The sequence below is a fragment of the Aegilops tauschii genome, chromosome 6 (assembly GCF_002575655.3).
Source record: "Aegilops tauschii subsp. strangulata cultivar AL8/78 chromosome 6, Aet v6.0, whole genome shotgun sequence".
Lineage (NCBI taxonomy): Eukaryota > Viridiplantae > Streptophyta > Magnoliopsida > Poales > Poaceae > Aegilops > Aegilops tauschii.
Genome location: NC_053040.3, coordinates 471,310,042 through 471,334,328, shown reverse-complemented (window position 1 = coordinate 471,334,328; position 24,287 = coordinate 471,310,042). Strand labels below are relative to the sequence as shown.

The 24,287-nt window shown below is 49.3% G+C and overlaps 1 long non-coding RNA gene across 1 annotated transcript; it reads right to left on the bottom strand.

Annotated features, from left to right (window-relative positions):
- Positions 1–7,952: 7,952 nt before the first annotated feature.
- On the bottom strand, positions 7,953–24,287 carry LOC141026302 (uncharacterized). The gene is made up of 2 exons (XR_012188202.1): positions 23,802–24,287; positions 7,953–8,266 (listed from the first exon to the last, which is right to left on the bottom strand). It is a non-coding gene; the product is annotated as an uncharacterized lncRNA (long non-coding RNA).

Sequence of the window (24,287 nt, the reverse complement as noted above, 5' to 3'; positions counted from 1 at the left end):
GATTTGCTTCAATTCCTCTACTGGAGACGATGAAGCCCAAGAGCTTTCCGGCGGGCACGCCGAAAACGCATTTTTCCGGATTGAGCTTGATGTCATATGTTCGAAGATTGTCGAACGTGAGCCTCAAGTCGTCTATTAAGGATTCGACGTGTCTGGTTTTGATGACCACGTCGTCTACATATGCCTCCACTTTTTGCCAATTTGTGTTTCCAGGCATGTCTGAATCATGCGGTGATAGGTTGCACCGGCGTTTTTGAGCCCGAAAGGCATGGTGTTAAAACAGAAGGGGCCGTATGGAGTGATAAATGTCGTTGCGGCTTGATCGGACTCCACCATCTTAATTTGATGGTATCCGGAGTATGCGTCGAGGAAACACAATGAGTCGTGTCCTGCGGTAGCGTCGATAATTTGATGGATGCGGGGGAGAGGGAAAGGATCCTTGGGGCAAGCCTTGTTAAGGTCCTTGAAATTGACACATAGGCGCCAGGATTTGTCCTTCTTTGGCACCATCACATGGTTTGCTAGCCAGTCCGGATGTTTTATTTCTCTAATGAATCCGGCCTCAAGTAACTTGGCTAGCTCCTCTCCCATGGCTTGTCGCTTAGGCTCAGAGAAACGCTGAAGAGTCTGCTTGACCGGCCTGAACCCCTTTAGAATGTTAAGGCTATGCTTGGCCAGCCTGCGTGGGATTCCTGGCATGTCTGAAGGATGCCAGGCGAAGATGTCCCAATTCTCACGCAAGAACTCCCGTAATGCGGCGTCTACTGTGGGGTTTAACTGTGCCACGATGGATGCTGTTTTTGCAGGGTCCGTTGGGTGGACTTGGAATTTTACTATTTCGTCCGCTGGTTTAAAAGAGGTGGACTTGGGTCTTTTGTCGAGTATCACGTCGTCCATGTCCACTGTGGAGCGCAGAGCAGTTAGTTCTTCGGCCGCAAGGGCTTCGGATAACGCCTCGAGGGCTAGTGCGGCGGTTTTATTTTCGGCGCGGAGTGCTATGTCCGGATCACTAGCTAGAGTGATGATTCCATTGGGCCCGGGCATTTTGAGCTTCATGTACCCATAATGGGGTATAGCTTGGAAGATCGTGAACGCCTCCCGCCCTAAGAGGGCTTGGTATCCACTACTGAACGGGGCCACTTGGAATGTGATTTCTTCGGACCTATAATTCTCCAGCGTGCCGAATACCACGTCTAGTGTGATTTTTCCTGCACATCGTGCCTCCCGACTAGGGATGATTCCTCTGAAGGTCGTTCTGCTTTGCTCAATGCGGCTCTTGTCTATTTCCATTTTACGAAGGGTTTCCTCATAGATGAGGTTTAATCCGCTGCCACCGTCCATGAGCACTTTAGTAAGCCGGAAGCCGTCCACAATTGGACTAAGGACCAAGGCGGCTGGTGCTCGGGCTGTTCGGAATTTAGGTTTGTCACTGGCATTGAAGGTTATAGCCGTGTTGCTCCATGGATTTATTGCTGCTATGTGGCAGACTTCGGCAAGGCTGCGGAGTGCACGCTTACGCCTATTATTTGAGGCGAAAGTCTCGAAGACCGTCAATACGGTATTGTTATTTTCCACGGGATGGTGCTCTGTTGTATTGTTGATGAGGATATCCTCGCCGCTCTCGGCCACCTGCCGGAGTATCCAACATGCTCTAAGGCTATGTGTTGGCATGGTATCTGCTGTGCTGTGAATTTTGCATGGCCCATTGAGCCATCCCTCCAATACAGTTCCACGCCCTGTAGTGGGTTTTGGTTTCTTTGTAATTGGATTGGGTTACTTACGAGAGTACACCCTTTTAGTTCGGACGGGGGGTTTGATGAGGGCCGGGGCATCCCAGAATTTTTTTTGGGTTTTCCAGGCGCTTTCCATCGCACAGTACTTCTGTACTATGGCGGCCAAGTCAGCGAAGTGTGCTATGTCACGGCGACTTATGGTGTTGAGGATTCCCTTGGCCGTCAAATTTTTGCAAAAGAATGAAATTGCGTCTTCCTCGTGACAGTCCTTAACCTTGCTCATTACAAGGAGGAATCTGGCCCAATAGTGATGTACTGTCTCTTGGGGCTCTTGTCTAATGTGGGAAAGATCACTTATATCTGGGTGGGTGGGTAGATTTAGGTCCGAATCCTGACCCGATCTGAGACCCATGGGCGGAGGAGCTTCTGAGCTTGGCAGTTCGGTCTCCGGGATGTTGCCCAATAGATCTGGCCCGCTGTCTGATTCTAGGTTCAAAGCATGGGCAATGTCCTCCCGTAGACGGGTATCCGGCTCAGAGAGCTCGGGAATCCGGACATAGTTTGTCCTCAAGATAGAGGAAGAATTGTTGCGTTGCTCCTCCACCACCGCTATCTGATGGGTGACCGGCGGAGAATTGATCTCCCTTTGGTCGGGTTTAAGCCCGATCCGATCATAGTCCGTAGCGACTCCCAAGGCGGCGATGCGATCCAAGAGCTCGTTCAAGGAAGAGAGCTCCATTGGATCCATCTGCTCGGTGAATCCCGAGCCGACGTGGAGGCTGTTTTTGATGACCTGAGAAGTCATCGCCGGCGCAACGGCCGAACGGGCGCTCATGACGAAGCCGCCTAATCGGAGGGTTTGGCCTACAGCCAGGGCTCCCCCCGAGGTGATGTTGTCCTTGACAACAAGACGAGCCATCGAGCCTTATGATGACGGCACAGTGGAACTCTCAATGAAAGCACCAATGTCGGTGTGAAAACCGGCGGATCTCGCGTAGGGGGTCCCGAACTGTGCGTCTAAGGCGGATGGTAACAGGAGGCGGGGGACACAATGTTTACCCAGGTTCGGGCCCTCTCAATGGAGGTAATACCCTACTTCCTGCTTGATTGATCTTGATGATATGAGTATTACAAGAGTTGATCTACCACGAGATCGTAGAGGCTAAACCCTAGAAGCTAGCCTATGATTATGATTGTCCTCGTCCTACGGACTAAACCCTCCGATTTATATAGACACTGGAGGGGGCTAGGGTTACACAGAGTCGGTTACAAGGGAGGAGATCTACATATCCGAACTGCCAAGCTTGCCTTCCACGCAAAGGAGAGTCCCACCCGGACACGGGACGAAGTCTTCAATCTTGTATCTTCATAGTCCTACAGTCCGGCCAAAGGATATAGTCCGGCTGTCCGAGGACCCCCTAATCCAGGACTCCCTCCATACCCCCGCACGCTTTTCTCCAGATAGTTTCTACTCACGGAGGTAAATCCGATCTGTGGAAAAGATCACACAGAACGGCAGCGATACTTTTGCAAAAGAATTGATCTGTGTAAAACAAAATAAACAGAAACTATGACACCTGATTTGGCGTTTTTTGAAGATCCCATCGCACCGTGGCGACACCTTACAGGCTCTCAATGAAAGCACCAATGTCGGTTCAATATCCGGCGTATCTCGTAGTAGGGGTCCTAAGCTAGGCGTCTTGGAGCGATGGTAACATGGACACAGGGTTTTACCCAGCTTCGGGCTCTCTTGATGAGATAATACCCTACATGCTGCTTTTGATTGTTTTCATATGGGTGTAGTACAGAGTACATGTATCTACCACGAGATTGTAGTAATGAATATGAGATCGTCTATTGACTAGCCTGGCCTCGGTTTATATAAGACACCGGAGGCCTAGGGTTTAGGAGAGTCCTTGCCTTGGGCGCCAAGTCTTGTGGAGTCTTCCTTGTATGCGGCAGGGGTTGTCCGAACTGGCCCATGAGTATGCGGCCATGGGGTCCTTCGCCCAATCTAACTGATTGGGAGAAGACGTGGTGAGTACCCCCTAATCCAGGACACCGTCACTTGAATATTACCTTGGGGTGCCTTGGGCATCCCCAAGCTTAGGCTCTTGCCACTCCTTATTCCATAGTCCATTGAATCTTTACCCAAAACTTGAAAACTTCACAACACAAAACTCAACAGAAAACTCGTAAGCTCCGTTAGTATAAGAAAATAAAACCACCACTTAGGTACTGTTGTGAACTCATTCTAAATTCATATTGGTGTACTATCTACTGTATTACAACTTTTCTATGGTTCATACCCTCCAATACTACTCATAGATTCATCAAAATAAGCAAACAACTCATAGAAAACAGAATATGTCAAAAACAGAACAGTCTGTAGCACTCTATAACTTTCGAATAATTCTGTAACTCCAAAAATCCTGAGAAATTAGGAAGTCCTAAGAAATTTGTTTATTAATATTCTGCAAAAAGAATCAACTGAAAATCATGTTCCTTAGATTTATGAAAATTATTTTCGTGCATGCAAAAGTTTCTGTTTTTCAGCAAGATCAAAACAACTATCACCGTAAGCCATCCCAAAGGTCTTACTTTGCACTATATTGAAGCAAAAGCTATAAAACATGATTACTATAGTATCTTAATCATGTGGACACACAAAAACAGTAAGGGTAAATATTGGGTTGTCTCCCAACAAGCGCTTTTCTTTAATGCCTTTGAGCTAGGCATGATAATTTCAATGATGCTCACATAAAAGATAAGATTTGAAACATAAAGAGAGCATCATGAAGAATATAACTAGCATATTTAAGACTAACCCACTTCGTATGCATAGGGATTTTGTGAGCAAACAACTTATGGGAACAAGAATCAACTAGCATAGGAAAGCAAAACAAGCATAGCTTCAAGATTTTCAACACATAAAGAGGAAACTTGATATTATTGCAATTCCTACAAGCATATATTCCTCCCTAAAAATAATTTTCAGTAGCATCATGAATGAATTCAACAATATAACTATCACAAAAATCATTCTTTTCATGATCTACAAGCATAGAAATTTTATTACTCTCCACATAAGCAAATTTCTTCTCATGAATAGTAGTGGGAGCAAACTCAAAAAAATAACTATCATGTGAGGCACAATCCAATTGAAAATTAAAATCATAATGACAAGTTTCATGGTTATCATTTTTCTTTATGCATACATGTCATCACAATAATCATCATAGATAGCAACTTTGTTCTCATAATCAATTGGTTCCTCTTCCAAAATAGTGGATTCATCACTAAATAAAGTCATGACCTCTCCAAATCCACTTTCATCAATATAATCATCATAAATAGGAGGCATGCTTTCATCATAATAAATTTGCTCATCAAAACTGGGAGGACAAAAAATATCATCTTCATCAAACATAGCATCCCCAAACTTGTGGCTTTGCATATCATTAGCATCATGGATTTTCAAGGAATTCATACTAACACCATTGCAATCATGCTCATCATTCCAAGATTTAGTGCCAAACATTTTAATGCATTCTTCCTCTAGCAATTGAGCACAATTATCGGAATCCTTATTTTCACGGAAGACATTAAAAAGATGAAGCATATGAGACAACCTAAATTCCTTTTTTTGTAGTTTTCTTTTATAGACTAAACTAGTGATAAAACAAGAAACTAAAGATTCGATTGCAAGGTCTAAAGATATACCTTCAAGCACTCACCTCCCCGGCAACGGCGCCAGAAAAGAGCTTAGTTGACGGGGTGTTAGTGCCGCTTTCCTCGCCTCCCCGGCAATGGCGCCAGAAAAGAGCTTGATGTCTACTACGCAACCTTCTTCTTGTAGATGTTGTTGGGCCTCCAAGTGCAGAGGTTTGTAGGACAGTAGCAAATTTCCCTCAAGTGGATGACCTAAGGTTTATCAATCCGTGGGAGGCGTAGGATGAAGATGGTCTCTCTCAAACAACCCTGCAACTAAATAATAATGAGTCTCTTGTGTCCCTAACACACCCAATACAATGGCAAATTGTATAGGTGCACTAGTTCGGCGAAGAGATGGTGATTCAAGTGCAATATGGATGGTAGATATAGGTTTTTGTAATCTGAAAATATAAAAACAGCAAGGTAACTAATGATAAAAGTGAGCGTAAACGGTATTGCAATGCTTCGAAACAAGGCCTAGGGTTCATACTTTCACTAGTGCAAGTTCTCTCAACAATAATAACATAATTGGATCATATAACTATCCCTCAACATGCAACAAAGAGTCACTCCAAAGGCACTAATAGCGGAGAACAAACGAAGAGATTATTGTAGGGTACGAAACCACCTGAAAGTTATCCTTTCTGATCGATCTATTCAAGAGTCCGTAGTAAAATAACACGAAGCTATTCTTTCCGTTCGATCTATCCTAGAGTTCATACTAGAATAACACCTTAAGACACAAATCAACCAAAACCCTAATGTCACCTAGATACTCCAATGTCACCTCAAGTATCCGTGGGTATGATTATACGATATGCATCACACAATCGCAGATTCATCTATTCAACCAACACAAAGAACTTCAAAGAGCGCCCCAAAGTTTCTACCGGAAAGTCAAGACGAAAACGTGTGCCAACCCCTATGCATAAGTTCACAAGGTCACTGAACCAACAAGTTGATCACCAAAACATACATCAAGTAGATCACGTGAATATCCCATTTTCACCACAGATAAGCACATGCAAGACATACATCAAGTGTTCTCAAATCCTTAAAGAATCAATCCGATAAGATAACTTCAAAGGGAAAACTCAATCCATTACAAGAAGATAGAGGGGGAGAAACATCATAACATCCAACTATAATAACAAAGCTCTCGATACATCAAGATCGTGCCATATCAAGAACACGAGAGAGAGAGAGAGATCAAACACATAGCTACTGGTACATAGCCTCAGCCCCGAGGGTGAACTACTCCCTCCTCGTCATGGAGAGCGCCGGGATGATGAAGATGGCCCCGGTGATGGATCCCCCCTCCGGGGGTTGCCGGAACAGGGTCCCGATTGGTTTTTGGTGGCTACAGAGGCTTGCGGCGGCGGAACTCCTGGTCTAGGTTTCTTTTTGGGGGTTTCTATATTTATAGGATTTTTTGCGTCAGTCTCACGTCAGGGGGGTCTTTGAGTCATCCACGAGATAGGGGGGCGAGCCCAGGGGGTAGGGCGCGCCCTCCACCCTCGTGGATGGCTCAGGACTCTTCTGGCCCAACTCTTTTACTCCGGGGGCTTCTTTTGGTCCATAAAAAATCATCAAAATTTGGCACGTCAATTGGACTCCGTTTGGTATTCCTTTTCTGCGATACTCAAAAACAAGGAAAAAACAGAAACTGGCACTGGGCTCTAGGTTAGTAGGTTAGTCCCAAAAATCATGTAAAATAGCATATAAATGCATATAAAACATCCTAGATGGATAATATAATAGCATGAATACTTCATAAATTATAGATACGTTGGAGACGTATCACCCCACTGGCAACGGGTAAAAAGATATCACGTACATAGGCATATTTGTCAGGCAGGCCTGCACAAGAGTTACCCTCCCAGCCATATTCAATAGTATCCCTTGCCAGCAAGCACATCTCTTTTCTATTTTTTCAGTCATACTCCTCCAGAATTTATTCCCTAATCTCACATTGGTAACAGGTAGTCCCAGATATTTAAATGGAACCTCCCCCTTACTACAAGTAAAAACTTCTTGATAGATCTCACTTTTGTTTCTGGCCTCCCCAAAAAGGTAGACCTCACTTTTATGAAAGTTAATAGTCAGCCCCGACATCTGCTCAAAAGCTGTGAGGATGAAGTTTAGATTTTTAGCACTATCTTCATCATCATTGAGCAGGAAGATGGTGTCATCTGCATACTGCGGCATGTTCACCCCATTCTCTCCTAATTAAGTTAGCACCCCCCTAAAATAGCCAACATGTTTGGCTTTATCTAGGATTATAGCCAAAGCATCCACAGCTATGTCAAAAAGTACTGGTGACATACAATCCCCCTGCCTCAGCCCCTTATATGTTTTAAAGTAAGGTCCAATTCTATCATTCACCTTAATCCCAACTTGTCCCCCTATCATGGTGTGCATAACCAAATGTGACGCCCTCGATTCAATCGTACACTAATCATACACGCAAATGTGTACGATCAAGATCAAAGACTCACGGGGAGATATCACAACACAACTCTAGATACAAATTAAAATAATACAAGCTTTATATTACAAGCCAGGGGCCTCGAGGGCTCGAATACATCAGCTTGAATACAAACGAGTCAGCGGAAGCAACAATATCTGAGCACAGACATAAGTTAAACAAGTTTGCCTTAAGAAGGCTAACACAAAAACAACATCGATTGAAAAGGCAAGGCCTCCTGCCTGGGAGCCTCCTAACTACTCCTGGTCATCGGCAGCCTCCATGTAGTAGTAGGCACCCTCGGGGTAGTAGTAGTCATCGGTGGTGTCGTCTGGCTCCTGGGCTCCACCATCTGGTGGCGACATCCGGAAAGAAAGGAAAAAGGGAGAAAAGAGGGAGCAAAGCAACCGTGAGTACTCATCCAAAGTACTCGCAAGCAAGGATCTACACTACATATGCATCGGTGTCAATGAAATGGGTAGTATCTGTGGACTGAACTGCAGAATGCTAGAAGAGAAGGGGTAAAGCCTAGCCTATCAAAGACTAGCATCTTCAAGCAGCTCCAAGCATCTTGCAGCATCAGAAGAGATAAGAGTAGCATAAAGTAAATTAGTAGTAGTGTTATCAACCTTGGCCAGAGATCTTTTCTCGACTCCCTACGAGAAAGCAATCCCAGAGCCATACTATCCAGTTATCACCTCAAGTATCCAGTTCTAGTTGTATCGATCGGGATACAACTCCGAGTGTCCGTTACCGTAGGACAGGCTATCGATAGATGTTTTCTTCCCTGCAGGGGTGCACCAACTTACCCACCACGCTCGATTAACTCCAACCGGACACACTTTCCTGGGTCATGCCCGGCCTCGGCCAAACAATACGCCGCAACCCGACCTAGGCTTAATAGAGAGGTCAGCACGCCGGACTAAACCTATGCCCCCAGGGGTCATGGGCCATCGCCCCGGGAACTCCTGCACGTTGCGAGGGCGGCCGGTGAGCAGACCTAGCTACCTCCTTCAAAAAGGCAGGTGCTTACGCAGTCCAACCCGGCGCCCGCCGCTCAGTCGCTGACGTCTATTAAGCTTCGGCTGATGCATACGACGCAGAACGCCCATACTATGCCCACGTGATGGTTAGTGCTATCAGGACAGAGGCCCCTCGGATCAAATATCCAAATCATAGTGGATTAGGAATGCGCGGTAACAAGCAGAGACTCACAAAAGATGTGACCCCGTCGCCTCGTCTCGAGGACTTGCGGTAAGGGCTAAGAATGCCCGGCCACGCCTCGTAATTATCTCGTGGGCACCCTCCAGGTCAACCCGACTCCTCATCACTCGCAAATATGCTCGCGCGGGTACCCCTCAGGGCCGACCCTTCTTTAGTAACATGGTTCAGTGTAAAGTCATAGTAACCATAGTAACCGTGTGTCTTACACCAAGGGTAAACCCTGAGGAGTCACCCTCTACGGATTCCACTCGATGTAATCATCAAGGTGAACGTAAGAGGATCCACCCTCGAGGTTCACACTTGAGGGGTTGCACGACAGAGTCGTATCGGAAGTGGTTAAGGCGGAATCACCCTCGATGACCACGACCGAATAGCTACACTACAGAGATCTCATCAGGAGTGATGTATGAGGTTCCACCCTCGGCACTCGATGGTAACTCAGCAGAGTCGAGCAACTAAAGGGGCGTGATGTGATGTGAGGTGTCAGGCTCTGGTCGTCGATCACGTTGATTGAGTCATCGATGATGAAGCAGGGGCAACAAGGACAAGGTGGGGGTCACTGATGGATCACTAACCAACCTATACTAAGCAGTTTAGGATAAGCAAGTAAGGTAACAATAAGCGGGTTACAAAAGCAGGCTATGCATCAGAATAGGAGCAAACAATAACAGTAGCAAAATCTAATGCAAGCATGAGAGAATGGAATGGGCGATATCGAGATGATCAAAAGGGGGGGCTTGCCTAGAAGCTCTGCTGTAAAGGAAGAAGGGTCGTCGGAGACGTAGTCGAACACAGGGGCAACATCGGTCTCGGGGTCTACCGGAGAGAAGAGGGGGAAAAAGAATAAATATACAGCAAACGAAGCATCATAAAGCATAACATGGTCATACGCAGCGCTAGGAGTGTTCTAACGTAGTGCTGCACGATACAGGTGAAGGGGGAATTCAACGGGGAAGGTATTCCCGGTTCCGGACCTGTGTCAGACAGATGACCGGAGGGGGAATGTTCCATGTTGAGATAGTTATAGGTATCTGACGGGTAAACGGACCACGGATTCGGATTTGTCTCGTCGTTCTGAGCAACTTTCATGTAGAAAACATTTTCATCCGAGTTACGGTTTATTTCCTATTATTTTCTAAAGTTTTAAAGGCTTTCTGAAATTATATAAATTAACAGAGAATTAACAGAAAAGGAAATATGACGTCAGCATTGTGTGGGGATGATGTCAGCAGTTAACATACTCGCTGACCAGGTCAAACCTGACATGTAGGTCCAGTGGGACCCACATGTCATTGGAAGTGGTTTAATTAGATGAGTTAGTTTAATCTAATTAATCTAATTAGTGGGTGGGGCCAACTAGTCAGTGGGTAATTAGTGTTCTAATTAATTAATTTAATTAATTAACATATTTAGTTATTTATGAAAATCATTTTAACAGGCAGGACCCACATGTCATTGACACGGGCCAGCCCAGTCATCATAGTTGACTTAGTCAACTGGTCAAAGGGGGGGCCCGGGCCCACTGGTCAGTGACCCAGCGGGGTGGCCCTAGGTGGCCACGTCGGCTGGCCTCGTCGGAGTTGCTCCGGCGAGCTCCAACGCGGCGGCGAGGCGCGGGTGAGCTTCGGGTTTCGCCCACAGGGCATCTCCGGGGTTGTGGTTTGGTCCGTTCGAACGGCTAGTCCACACCACGTTGAATGGAGGTGGTGGCGTGGCCGGGGACGGCCGGGAACGTCGCCGGCGGCGAGTCAGGTGGTGGTGGGTTTCCGGTGAGCGGCGAACAGGGGGCTCCAGGTCACGGCGAGTGCCGGGGAAACGACACCTATGGGATCACAGGAATCCCTACTACGGTTGCGGGGCGCGGGGTTGTGAGAAGAGCAGGTTTAGGAGTCAGGACACCGTTCGTTTACCCAGGTTCGGGCCGTGAAGATACGTAATACCCTAGTCCTACTTTGGTGTGTATTTGAGAGAGTTCTTGAGCTCTCGAACTAGCTACGGTGGATGCGTAGTTCCAAAGAGCCGAATCCCTCTCCAGTATGCTACGGGCCTCCTTTTATAGTCGAAAGGGGCTGCCACCGTGGCACACAGGAGGTGGTAAGGCCTACAGTACTGCGAGCTTATCGCCCGTAGTACAGGACAAGACGCATTTAATGCATCGCTTAGGTGTCCCTTAGCTTTATTGGGGACGAGAACGAGGCCCGTCCCGTCAGTCGCCGCCTTGCCTTGCCTCGACACGCGCCCAGGCCAGCGATGCATGTGGCACCATGTAGGCAGGCAGGCAGGCAGCTGAGGTGGCGCGGTGGTAGGGTCTTCGCGAAGATCTGAATGCCACCATGCAGGTGCTTGCTGAGTTGGCTCGGAAGCCGCTCGTCGCCACGCAGGTGGTTGCCCAACTGGCTGGGCTGGCAGCTGCATGGGAACGGTGGCGGAGTCTTGGTAGGTGCGGGCCTGGCGGCGGCCCCATCCATGTCCTCGGCAAGGGTCTTGCCGGGGCCACGGCAAAGGCCTTGCCGTGGCGTCGTAGTCGGCCCTGGCAAGGATCTTGCCGGGGGTCTTGTGGCTCTCCTCGGCAAGGATCTTGCTGAGGGTCGTCGTCTTCTGGTCCTCATTTGATCTTGTGTATCTATGATCTTGACAAAGATCTGCATGCCACCAAGGAGGTGCCTCCCGAGCCTTCATCTCAACGTGGTTGGTTACGTTGGAAGCCGTGGGCTCAAGGGGGGCGCGCTCCACTGGTGTTGGGCGAGCTGCCCCAGCAAGGCTCTTGCCGGGGCCGCTGAGGCCGCCCTGGCAAGGGTCTTGCCGGGGGAACCTACTTCGTCCCCTTGCTCTTTATGTTCTTGGTCTTGATATTGTTTTGTTGGTCTTGTTCTCCGGCTTCCCCTCCCTTGCCCTGCTAAGTGTGGCCGCGGGCGTGGCTCTGACCGCCCGTGCACAAGTAAGGGGTCAAAAAGGAGAGCCCCCTACTTTTGTACACCGACAGGAGCCCCTGGGCCTGGGCCACACATAAGTGCCGTGCGTTGTTGGGCTAGGCCCAGAACGGTGCGCGGGTAGGCGGGGCGGATTTTTACCGTAGTAACTGCTTCGTCCGCTGCGCTTCCCCACGACCCGCGTTGAACGCCCGACGTGGGGGGTCGTGCGTGATGTGGGGGTCATGCGCGGGGCAGCCGCGGAGGAGAAAGAGCTCGCCCAGTGGGCGGAGTCTGCTGGGGAGACCAGCGGCGCCGGCACCAGGGCTCCTCTCATCAACGATGTGGCCGGCGAGTCACCCGAGGAGGAGGCCGAAGCTACTGACCCTCCGGTCACGGGGAGAGGGCGAGTCCTGCGGCGGACCAGCTTCGGCGAGCCGGTCTGGCCCGGCAGGGCTATGCGGCCACAGCCGACCCCGGAGGAGTCCGTGCGTCAGACAAGGGCCGCGGAAGCGAAGAAGCTGGTGAAGGACGCGGTGGCGAAGAAGAAGAAAGCAACTGCCTCTTCTTTGTCCAAGCGTGTCCAGACTCCACCTTCTTCCCCTCCCCCGGCAGATGTTGACGCGGAGGTCGTCTTCGACTTCGAGTCCCTCAGCCCAAGGAGGAAGAGGAGGGTAATAGAGGAGGAGGCGGAGGACGAGTAAGTATCTTGTTCCTTTTCGCCATTTCCGTCTCCTCAGACCTTGTTGCTTATTCTGATTTGTTCTCATCTTCGCGGGGACGTGGAGACGCTGGCCCAGAGGGTGAAGAGGGCCAGGGCTTCGGCGAGTGGCCAGCCCCCGGCAGGCACTTCCGGCACACCACTGGTGGTGTTGAGCAGCCCGGACAGCAGCCCCCAGCGTAAGCTCACCACTTGCCCCTCGTCGATGCGTGTTGGGTGTATGATTCATTGGCGCTGACCCTGTCGAGATCGCAGGAGGAGGACGGCAGCAGGAGGAGCCACCGAGGGCCACCCCCAACGTGACGCCTCCGTCGACCACGCCGCCCCGAGGGGCGTCCCCGACAAGGGCGCCAAGCACCGAACCCATGCACGCGGAGGAGGGGGAGGCGAACCTGGAGGCCGGCGGCTCCACCTCGGCGCCAGATGTTGGCAGGGAAGGGGCTACTTCTTCCCAGCCTGGCACGGGTAAGTGATTCGCCTTCTGTCTCTGTTGTTTCTTGTTCTTCTTTTTTATCTTTCTTCTGAAACTTGGTCTTAGTTTTGCCTTATCCCCTCCTCGATATCCAGATCCCCCCTCGGCGGATAGGGAGGATGTAGACACCGTCATCACGGATGTCGCCAAGGAGGCCGCGGCGGAGGCCGATAAGATCGCCACCGAGGAGGCCACCAAGGATGCTGCTGAGCACGCCGCCAAGGGGTCTGCCGGAGAGCCCGGCAAGGCCGCTGCCAAGGAGGCCGGCAAGGGACCTGCCGGGGAGGCCGGCGGGGCCGCTGTCGAGGAGGAGGTGCTTGACGACCAACCTTCCTCCTCCACTGCCTCAGGCCCTGGCAGGTATCTGAAGGTGAGCGACAACCTGTTCGTCCACCTCCCCGGGACGTCGAGCACCAGGGCGCCCATTGAGGGAGAGGTGTTCGACGAGGAGGTGCTTGTTGCCGCCGGGCTCGAGGTTGTTGACGAGCCGAGCACCGGTGGCGACGGATCCCAGGAAGAGCGGCTCCTCCAGGCCATGGGCGCCAGCTTCCGGAAGCTCCAGGCGCTCCACCGCGTCCGCCTGGACAAGGCTAAGTCCAGGATGGCGGTGGCGGACCTCCAGAAGCGCGTCGCCGAGACGCAGGATTGGTTCCGCAAGGCCTGCGAGGAACTGAAGGCCGCCCAGGACGAGTTGGCCAAACGCGAGGTGGAGCTCACCATGAAGCGAGCCGACATCGAGAAGGCCCGGGAGATGGCAGAGAAACGGGCTGCCGCGGCCGAGGCCGCTCGAACCTAGCATCAGGACGCGCTGAACTCCCAGGAGGAGGACCTTGCCACGCATGAGGAGAAGCTTGCCGCAATGCTCCGCGGCAAGGATGAGGAGGTGGAGAAACTCGTCGCGCAGCGGACCCAAGAGCTGGAGCAGAGGCATAAGGAGGCACTCAATGCCCAGGCTCTGGTTCATGCCGGGAAGGTGAAGGAGCTGGAGGTGGAGCGGGACGGGCTAAAGATCCAGACCCTGAAGCAGGCCGAGGATAAGAATACGCTCAACGACGGCTTGATGGAGGCGCAGGGCGCAGTCCTCGGCAAGGCTGAGCAGCTCTCCAAGGCCAACGAATCCATCAAGGACCTGAAGCTGAAGCTGGAGGGCCTTGAGGGGATGCTTTCAAAGGCCAAGGCTCGGGAGGAGACCCTGGCCAAGGATCTGAAGGCCGAGAAGCTGCAGCGGAAGAACGAAACCGCCAACCACAAGGATTTTGTGGAGGGCGAGAATCGCTGGATCAGCCGCCTCGAGGACATCGCCGGCAGGATCACCACGCAGCTGGCTACCATGGGCGTGCCAAATGTGAGGTACGCCCCGGATCGCAGCACGACTCCCAACGCCAGGCTGACCCTATTCTTCGAGGGTGTTCTTGGGGCCCTGGAGCATCTTCACTCTAGCAGGGCGGCCTCACTGGCCGATGAGGCCCGGCGGCTTTGCCGGGGCGCCATGACCAAGGTCCTCACCAAGCTGGCGCACTGGAACCCCAACTCGACTTCGACGCCGCGCTGGAGAGCTTGCCGGAGGATGCTGACCTCACGGTGCTCAAGGAGCGTATCAAGCCCATCATCAGCCGTATCGACGGAATCCAGAGGGTGGAGGGCCAACGCCGGGATTAGGCACCCCATTTCTGATCGCCGCTGCAGGTTCATGACCAAGACAAATTCTATCTTTAGTTAAAACTGCAGAAATAATAGAGGTAATATAACTCTGAAGTACTTTTGAGATGATGCATGTTATTTTCCTGTTTAGTCCCTTCTTTGTATGTTCACCCTACGTTAATCGGGTAGGCTTGCCGGCGCGTAAACCCATGCCGCGGCGCCTCGAGGACGGATCCTCGATAGCCTGCCGGGTGTGCTTGCTATCAGACGAACCACCTTACCGCTCTCAACGCGGCCGCTCGAACTGTCGAGCTTAACTCAAGTCAGAATCGAGAGCGTTGCCAATTGCGGAAGGCTACCTTGTCGTTCTCGACGCGGCCGCTTAAGCTGTTGAGCAGACTCGAAACAGAGTAAGGGCGTTACCGATAGCGGAATGGTCCCATTGCGTACAGGTTTTTCATACAAAGAACAAGATCTCTAAGGGGAATAACCTTATATAAAAAGGAAATGTTTAAAGTTTGGCTTGACTTAGCTTTCCCGTCGCCGTGCTGGCGTCCTTCGTGCTTACTGACGGCGCCTTCTTCTTGGTCGTCTTCTTCTTTAGAAGCCATGGTCACGAGGAACTGCTAAGCTGGCTGCTAAACTAGATTCTCTCAACTGCGCCCCCTACCTGGCGCGCCAAAGATGTCGGGGAAACGACCGCTATGGGATCACAGGAATCCCTACTACGTTTGCGGGCGCGGGGTTGTGAGAAGAGCAAATTTAGGAGTCAGGACACCGTTCGTTTACCCAGGTTCAGGCCGCGAAGATGCGTAATACCCTAGTCCTGCTTTGTTGTGTATTTGAGAGAGTTCCTGAGCTCTCGAACTAGCTACGGTGGATGCGTAGTTCCAAAGAGCCGAATCCCTCTCCAGTATGCTACGGGCCTCCTTTTATAGTCGAAAGGGGCTACCACAGTGTCACACAGGAGGTGGAAAGGCCTACAGTACTGCGAGCTTATCGCCCGTATTACAGGACAAGGCGCATTTAATGCATCGCTTAGGTGTCCCTTAGCTTTATTGGGGACGGGACGAGGCCCGTCCCGTCCGTCGCCACCTCGCCTTGCCTCGACACGCGCCCAGGCCAGCGATGCATGTGGTGCCATGTAGGCATGCAGGCAGCTGACGTGGCGCGGTGGTAGGGTCTTCGCGAAGATCTGCATGCCACCACGCAGGTGCTTGCTGAGTTGGCTCGGAAGCCGCTCGTCGCCACGCAGGTGCTTGCCCAACTGGCTGGGCTGGCAGCTGCAGGGGAACGGTGGTGGGGTCTTGGTAGGTGCGGGCCTGGCTGCGGCCCCATCCATGTCCTCGGCAAGGGTCTTGCCGGGGCCCCGGTAAAGGCCTTGCCGTGGCGTCGTAGTCGTCCCTTGCAAGGATCTTGCCGGGGGTCTTGTGGCTCTCCTCGGCAAGGATCTTGCTGAGGGTCATCGTCTTCTGGTCCTCATTTGATCTTGTGTATCTATTATCTTGACAAAGATCTGCATGCCACCAAGGAGGTGCCTCCCGAGCCTTCGTCTCAACGTGGTTGGTTACGTTGGAAGTCGTGGGCTCATGGGGGGCGCGCTCCGCTGGTGTTGGGCGAGCTGCCCCGGCAAGGCTCTTGCCGGGGCCGCTGAGGCCACCCCGACAAGGGTCTTGCCGGGGGAACCTGCTTCGTCCCCTTGCTCTTTGTGTTCTTGGTCTTGATATTGTTTTGTTGGTCTTTTTCTCCGGCTTCCCCTCCCTTGCCCTACTAAGTGTGGCCGCGGGCGTGGCTATGACCGCTCGTGCACAAGTAAGGGGTCAAAAAGGAGAGCCCCCTACTTTTGTACACCGACAGCGAGTCGCGTGCGTGCGCGCGTTGGGATCTCGGCGAAGTGGCAAGCGAGTTGCGCACGGGGTCGAGACCATTTGGTCGCCGGAGCATCGCCGGCGATGAGCTCGGGCGGAGCCGTGTTCGGGCACGACGGGGGGAGCTACGGCGGCGGAAACACGCGGGGAAGAGAGGGGAAAGAGGCGCGTGCTCACGTTGGTCCTGTAGGTGTGCTCAAGTGGGCTCGGGGAGGGCTCGGTGTGGCGGATTCGGCGACGGCGTGCCGTGGCCGTGGTTGTAGACGGCGACATAGGGGACGATGCAGAGGCGCTCCTGCTCGGGTGATTCATCGGGGAGGAAGAGGAGGTCGAGGCGGTCCTTCTTGGCGCGGAGGCGAGGCGAGGTTGTGGCGGGGGCCGCGTGCGTTACGGCGGCGGTGCCATGCCGGCGCTCGGGCGAGGGGAAAGCAGAGAGGGAGCGAGGGGAGAATGAGCGTGGTGGATAGGGGGATCTGAGGGCGCTAGGGTTAGGGTTAGTGCCAGGGAGGGGTGGCCGGCGACTTGAGGGCGCCAGGAAGTGGCGGATGGAGGCCGCGTGTCTATCGATGGCGTGTGCGGGCGCGCTGCGGCCAGCACACGAGGTGAATAGGGAGAGGAAGGGGGGACAGGGAAGTGGGCTGGGCTGTGCACGGTAGCAATGGGCTACAAGTGCACAGTAGTAGCTAGGCCCTTTTCTATTTCTTCTTTTCTGTTTTAGCTTTTATTTATTAACAAAGAGAGAAAGGGAATTATTTGGTCAACTATTTGACTTAGGAAAATTTGGGAATTGTCCCATTAAATTCCTGGTGATCTTAGACAGTGCCGTAAATATTTTGGAGACCAGAAGAATTCATTTGGTATTTTTCATAAATAGGATAACATTTAAAAATGTTGAATTGGTGCTGTTATAATTGCTAATGCTCACCTTTGCAAAAAGTGATGTTGTGTTCCTTAACAAATAATTGTTATGGAATTTTTGACAAATGATGAACATTTTTTCCAGCAACTTTTGAGCAACTCCAAACTTCACTTGCAAATTGAATTTGATTCCAAAGTGGAATTTCAAATAAGATTTGAATCAAAGGTAATTAAGCACTGTTTGGAAAAATGATTAGCTTAATCACAGAGGGTTACTGTAGCATGACACTTGGGGTGTTACACCAGATCACACCATTTATCTGGGAATTGTTTCATTTTTAACATTTTGTACACAAATGGCCACTTTATTTTGTCGTATGCCTTCTCAAAATCATCTTTAAACAAAACATCACTTTGTTTTGAGCGGTGAATAGAATTAAGGGCTTCATGTAGGATCACAATCCCCTCCATGATGTATCTCCCTTTGATGAAAGCAGTCTGAGTGGGGAGAACGATAGGTTTAATGATTCTGCTTAATCTGTTCATCAAGACTTTAGTGATGATCTTAAAGCTTACATTCAATAGACATATATGTCTAAACTTGATGATCTTAAAGCTTACATTCAATAGACATATAGGTCTAAACTTCTGATTTAGCATCTTTAGTTTTTGGGACCAAAGTAATAATTCCATAATTGAGTCTTGAGATATCTAGCTTCCCTTCATGAAAATCATTGAGGAGTTTCATCAAATCCCACTTGATAGTCTCCCAAAAAAGTTGATAAAAATCAACTGGTAATCCATCTGGACCAGGGCTTTTATTCTTCTCCATCCCAAAAATAACTGCCTGAAGCTCTTCCATTGAAAAAGGTTTAATCAGGGTGTCAGCCTGTTCCCTAGTAATTGACTGCCCCCCCCCCCCCAAATATTGAGGTTAATTGAAGATGTGTTTGGTTGCCCAAACAGATTTTTCTAAAAGTCAGTAATGTATCTAATAAGATTTTCTTCTCCTTCAATCACCCCTTCCTCTTGTTCTAAGGAAAGAATTCTATTTTTTCTTCTCCTTCCATTCACCTTAGCATGATAGTATTTTGTATTACAATCTCCATCTTTTATTTCTTTGTCTTTATATCTTTGGAGCCATTTCATTTTTTCTTGTTTTAGCAATCTGTGTAGTTGGGCCCTCAAGTCTTTTTGCTCTTCTCTGTCCTGAGCAGAGAGGCCCATAATCTCAGCATTTTTATCTATAGCATCTAGTTTCATTAGAATCTCTTTTTTAATTTTTCTATACCAAGCATCAGAATTGAAAATCCACCCCCTCACTTTCTGTCTAAACACTCGCATTCTTCTCTGCCATTGCTCAATGGTATCACCATGATATCTTGCAGTACATATTTTAATGACAAATTCTTTGAAGCCTTCTCTCATCATCGAGGAGTTTTCAAACCTAAAAATAGGTGGTGAATATGTGTTTTCTCCTGTGTCAAGGATCAATGGTGTATGATCTGAAAGCTCTCTTTCAAGTGCATATACCTCAGTCAGGGGATAATGATCCTCCCAATCTGGGCAAATCAAGATTCTATCTAATTTTTCATAGGTGGATTCAGGTAAATTATTAGCCTAGGTGAATTTCCTCCCATTTAGAGGTAGTTCTCTTAGAACAGCTTGCTCAATGATAGCATTTAAAACAAAACTCTAGTGATTATATCCACCAGGTTTATTTTTCTGTCTAGATTTTCTTATAATATTGAAGTCTCCTCCCATAAGGCATGGGACAGAGGCATTATTCTAATAGACTCTGGGTATTTCTGCCATATAAGCAGCTTTACCCACATCTTGAGCATCACCATATACAATAATCAGATTCCACTCAAATTTGGCTTTTTTATCACAAAGTAGAGTTCTAATGAAATAAACTCCTTTTGCACATTGATAACCTCAAAAGTATCTTTATTAATCCCCACCAGGATGCCTCCTGCTTTCCCTCTAGGTTGGACCCAATGCCACTCAAAGTTTCTACCCCCACTAAGATTATTCAACTCATTTTTGGTAAACTCATTTTTGATGGTCTCTTGTAATCCAATAAAATCAATTCTTTTATCACAAATATTAGATCTAATGAAGGATTTTTTTTTTGAATCAGGGCCTATTCCCCTAACATTCCAAATTAACCCTTTCATTTTCTTCTGCCTTTTCTTCCTCTTTTTCCTCCTATATAAACCACAGATTTTCCCCCTGTAAGTCCAGGGGATCCTGTGTTATTATTCTTTTTTCCACTAGCAAAGATGTTCTTCAAGTGGGCATAATAGTCCATCTCCATTTCTGCATCAGAGTGGTCCTCATCTGAACATAATTCTTTCAAGGATAAGTCTCCAGTGTCTATGAGAGATATCTCATTTTGCACTGTTGTCTCCTCTTTTTGTTTTAAATGGGTGAAATACAAATCCTTTCTACTTTGTTCCATTCTTTCAATGATTTCTAAATTTTGATTGATCATATCAACAGTACAACCTAAATATATGCCAATTTTATCAGCCATGAAAAAAAAGAGGGGTTATTAACCTCCTCATCCATCTCCTTACCATAATTATCTTTGTCAGCTGCCCTCTATTTTGCCAGCTCTTCAATCTTAGCATCTTGTTTGCCAGCCAGCCTACCACATCTTCTTAGGGGGTCTTCTAAGTTGTTGTCCAAGTCAGTCTCTCCTTTTTGATCTTCAGGGTTTATCCCCAACCTGGTAGCAAAAGAGTCTACATATTCCTGACTGGCGCCATAATCAACTGGTTCCACATAGGCATCATTATCTTCCACTTTGTTATTCTCTTCTTTGTTTTCCTCTTCTATTTTCTCCAATTCCTTTTCAGTGATATCATCCATTTCTCTTTCTCTTTCTTCCCATCTCTCAATTTTCTCCACACACTTGGATATCATGCTTTGTTGTTGATTGACCAAGTCCATTAACCTTTTCCTTTCTAGCACCATTTCCTGGATCTTTTTTATCGTCTTGAGATTTGAGGGCTTTTTGCCTGACATTCTCCTCTTCAAGTTCTTGCATCTTCCTGATAACTATCCCAGACCAGCTTCCACCCTTTTCCTAGCTTCTCTCTCTTTGCTGTGTTCTTGCTGGGACACCATGATTGCCTCACTTCTTTTCTTGAATTCTTCAAACTGAACCAAGCTCATACTGCCCAGGGTCACATTCTCTTTGTTGCTTTCTCCAGTGTCATTGTTTTTCTGTCTCTTTCTCACCTTCTCTCCCACACAGTCCATGCCAGTTTCCCCCAAATGTTGTCTCTTGTGTTCTCCATACCAGCCCATTTCCACAACTTTTTCCAGCTTAGGCATAATTTATAGATATTCAGGTCTTTATCTGTGATTTCAGTGTACCCTGGGATCTTCTCAAAGTCTCTTACCCCAACTTTAGCTCTGATTTTCTCCTGAGTAATTGTATCCATGTCAATTTTCAGAACTGGTCCTAGGATGCAGCAACTTCACACATGCCAAAAAAATGCCTAAAACAATCGGGCACCTTCTCAAAATTCACCCATGCTGTGTGAAGTTCTCCAACCGCCTGTGAATCAAAGGCCCACTTCTTGATGTTTATCACAGCCCTAGTGCCCAAAAGCTTGAAGTCATCACAATTTACTAGCTCCATCAATCTGCCCTTGTTTGGAAACCTCATCAGAAATGTATTGCTTCCTTGTTTTTTGCATCTCCACTGCCATCCCCAACTGAACATATATTTGAACCCCTCCAGCAATTGTGTTTCATTCAATGTACCAGACTTGACTGTGATCAGGGCCATTGGATTAGGATTTTCAAGCTCGCTATTGTCCTTGGAGCTTTGAACTAGCAGCACAGCCAGACCTCTAGTAGCATACCCTACAAATTTTGGAACATGCTTCATTTGCCTCAACCAAGTGCAATCATCAGTTATGTGGTTTCTTTTCCCACACACCACACAATGATCCAACTTGCAATCTTTGGTAGCATGTCTGGTGTCTTTGCACTTGTTACATACCAGTTTGCTTGTCCCACCTAACATCATCTTGCTTCCCTCTTTGGTTTGACCACTCTTCCCAATTTCTCTTCCCTGAGAATCTTCCCTTCCTGCTCCGTCTCTCTCTCTATATTGTTGGCAGATCTGCTTGTCCATTGGTTTCTCTGAATCTCTCCACTCTGAACCAAAGCTGGTTTCCCCCTGCTTGCATCTCCACTAACCTGTTGATGAAGCATACTAACCCCCCCCCCCCCTGTGCATTCAAATTATTTCCTCCTAGCAAGGCAGTCCCTTGTGTCAATTGAGTAAGCAATGCAGAAAGAATGTGTTGGTGCAGAATCAAATCCACTTCATTACCAGTATTGCCTCTACCAGGATCTGACATACCTGGGTTAGTAGTCTTCAGTGTTTCTTTTTCTTTCTCTGATCTCATCCTCTCTTTCTCTTCTTCTTGTCTCCCCCGATCTTGCTATTGCTCCTGCCTCATCTGCAAATTGCTGTTGCCGCTTCCCTGCTACCAGTCTTTTCTGCTCTCTCTTTCATTGTAATTTCTGAACCTGTCATTCCCTCATCTTTCTTTCTGTATTGAAAGTTCTTTCTGCCTCCTCTATTGAATCTCCCCCTCCTCCGAACCGACCTCCAAACCTATCCATCCCCTCTTCTCCAACAGGCGGCGGGAGGGGAAACCCTAGTTCTGGCTCGATTCGGTCGACTCACCCAAGAGAGGGGGAGTCACTTGAGCTTATATAAGTCTCCTCCATAGGCTCTCTCTCTCTCCTGGGCCTCCACAATTGACTGGGCTGGGCTTTAAGCCTGCCCACTTTTCTAAGTCATCAGCCCACTGCTCAATGATTTCGTTTTCGGGAATAATCATCTTCTGTCTACTATAGACATTTTCCACCACGCAATCAGGAGCAAATATGATGAAGTCATGATGCCCAATTTCTGACCAATAGTCAGGTATTATTGGGGCTTTTTTCATGAGATTTTTGGCTATCCACCCATCTAAATAATTGCTCCCATTTTTATCATCATCCCCTCCTCTAATCACCTCTTTGCACTTTATCTTTGCAGGGGTTCTTTCATTTTCTCCATTTTTCTTTTTATTCTTTCTCATTTTACTACCATGTATAGATCTTCTAGAACCAGTATCACCATCAATATCAAGCAGGTATTGATATGCTCTATTAAGAATCAGCAGCTTACCATTTTCATCTGACGAGTCCCCAGCCTCCTCGTCAGCGTCCTCCCCGGCCAGCAACCAGAAGCGATTGCTAGCGGGGGAGATGCCTACTCCGCTAGGGCGGATTTGTAGAGGCTGAGGAGGCATGGCGAGCGGCGGAGGAAGCGCAGGGAGCGCCTGGGCAGCTGCGCCTTCTGCTTCTTCTTCCCCCCGCCGCTGCTCCCACCTAGATCTGGCATCATCTCCGGTTCCTCTGCCTCCGACTCCCTCTCCTTCTCGCTATCCTCGATCGGAATCGAAACCCAGCGCGTCCCCGGGGTGGGGATTGTCATCACCGCCCAGACCACAAACTCCTCTGGTCTAGCTGGGAAGCGACGGCGAGAGCGGAACCCCCACCACTTCGCCCTCTGAGATGGGTTCCCAGATTCGGTCTCCTCCATGGCCCAAACCAGAGCAGTGAGTGAGCTCACCGGCGCGCCCGTCGGAGTGGTGAAACCATTTGGGATCAGCCTCTCGTCTTCCTCCACCGTCAGGTTTCTGAAGACTCGCTTCGCCGCGCGCCACATCTCCTTCCTTGTGGAGAACTAGGACACGATCTCCTGTGCCCTCTCCAACCTCGCCTCGTCGCCGCTCGCCAGCTCCACCATGGCCTTCCACATCCTCATCCTCCAATTTGCCATCTCTCCTGCTCTCTGCTTCCTCTCTCTCAGGGCAGGGGCGCCGCTCGCTGTGGTGGGAGGGTGGGGATTTTTGGATGAGTTGCATCTCCCAGCCACCGGGCGGTGGGGATTTATTGCCCACACTCCGCCCGCATTCATGGCGGTCGTTCGCCTCGGAATCCCCCCCCTCCCCCGTCGTCTCTCCTTCCCCAGTCGAGCGAATTCCCCAAGCAAGCCAAATGGCACGGAAACCAAACTCGCGTCCGCCGTGAAATTACTTCCTCTTCTCGCAATCCTCGGCTATCAATCACTCGATTCTCCCCGTCGAGAAGAAGGATACGGCAGATCGTACCTTGAACCACCACCGTGCCTTGGTGGTAGCAGAGGAGCCCCACCGCAAAGAGGTTGGGGATGTAGAGAGCCGGCCTCCTGTCTTCCGCCGCTCTCCCATCCCACGTGCTCCGCTTGTTGCCGGCAGGCCTATCTCGATCGCTCAGCGGCGGGCTGAGCAAGCCGCCCGAGCCGCCCTCCCTGTTGCGTGTGCGGTTCGCCATCCGCTTTTCTCCAAGGATCGCTGTTATAGCCGGACTCGAGAACAAACTTCTCAACTTTACGCCTCACTCAACCCCTAGTAAACAAAAATCTTCTTGGCTTTACCAGACTTTTTTTGTGCTAGTTCATGGTTGATTCGTCAGTAGAAGAGATCAGTGACACTGTCGCCCACATGAGACTGGCCTTCTATGATCTGACTGTACACAACACAGACGATGGCAAGGACGACATGCATGATGTGACTGTCATATACGATTATTTTCCTGATGAAATTTCAGGCAAGCAA